A 1,585-nucleotide genomic window follows, 5' to 3' on the forward strand; every position below is an offset into this window, starting at 1 on the left:
GGAGGATGAGGGAAAGTAAGGAATGGTGATTAAGTGTTGCCTTGTTATGCAGATAAAAGTCTCTCTGCTGATAATTGTCACAGAGCAGCTCTCTTCCTGATACAGATAACTTTACTAATAAATATCTCCTTTATAAATGTAAACTTTTTAGATAAGTTCAGCGCAGCTTTCCAGAGCTACCCCAGTGTCTGCATTTTCTCAAAGTAACCAGGTCGAAATAATCAATATGTCAAAGATGTAAACTTTGAGGCGGCATATTCTGTGTCCTGCAGTTACATTTTGGGATAGTGTGTCCTGAGCCACAGCAGAATAATCAACTCAGAATTTAGGTTGGTTTTCTTGAATTGGAGTGTTAGGGAGAAAAGATACAGTGAAATCGCACACACACACATACACACACACACACACACACAAACTAGATTAGCAGATGAGCCTTAAATTTATGCCAAAAATGGGTTTCTTAACACTGAATGATAAAATTTCATTACATTCTGCCACACACAGCTGCACAACCTCAAACCTCCCCAAGTGAGGTTGTACATCTACCAAATGTAGAGCATGGAAGAGTAAACACAGCACAAAGAATGTATTCCATGGGCAGCTGGCTTAAGTAAAAAGGACAGAATGGGAGCCATGGAACTTTCTGTGGGTGGCTGTTTGAGAACTAAATAAGGTGAAGTAAAAAATGTAATTGGCGTAGTGCCTGTCACAGATAATCATTCAATATGAACCCTCAGTCTCTGTGGGGAGAACTAAAAGACGAAGCAAGAAACTGAAAGTATTTATGGAAAATTGCACCTTATAGAAACTGGAGAGTATTTTATATCTTTATGCTAAATGTGATCTCTAAATTTTTCATATTTTAAAATTAAGGAGGTAGTTGTACTAAAGGAAGAAATATTAGAAAAAAATATAGAGCGTTTATTGAACATGTATTTGGTGCAAGAAATACAGTGGTTCAGTTGTGAAAAGTATTGCTTTGAACTATTCTTAAATTATTCATAATAGCTGTTACTACCATATTCCTTGCACAAAATATATGTTCAAGAAATTGCTTAATAATTCTCAAAGTCATTTAATAATCATTTCATGGGATTCTCATAATGATCCTAAAATATAGACAAAGAATCATTACAATCCAAATCTGCCACTGAGAAATATAAATTGTTAAATTTTCAAGAGGTAGACCCAGATTAATGCAGTTTGCATTCAGGAAGGCAGAGACTGAAAGACAATTCATTAGTCTCTGCAAGTCACATTTTTGCTTTGTTTCAAGTAGGCTTTCTGGCCCACATTGGTGCCATTCAAAGCAACAAATATCTACCATTTCATTTCTCTCCTCCCCCTGCCCACACATACTAATTGCTTGAGGCCTTGTCATATTCCTATATTGAGAGTTAGAAAACTGTACCCAAGAAATATTCTTTTTTTAATACAAAGCAAAAGTACACATGTCCTTTAAGTATAGAGATCTATATCAGTCTCTAGGGGTCTCCAGAGAAAGCAAAACTCGCAAGTCTACAATTTCAAAAAGAGTTTTCAAAACCTTAGAGAAATTATGTTTGAGTCTAATGGAGATAATTTT

The sequence above is a fragment of the Propithecus coquereli genome, unplaced genomic scaffold, assembly GCF_000956105.1.
Source record: "Propithecus coquereli isolate 6110/MARCELLA unplaced genomic scaffold, Pcoq_1.0 Scaffold245, whole genome shotgun sequence".
NCBI lineage: Eukaryota > Metazoa > Chordata > Mammalia > Primates > Indriidae > Propithecus > Propithecus coquereli.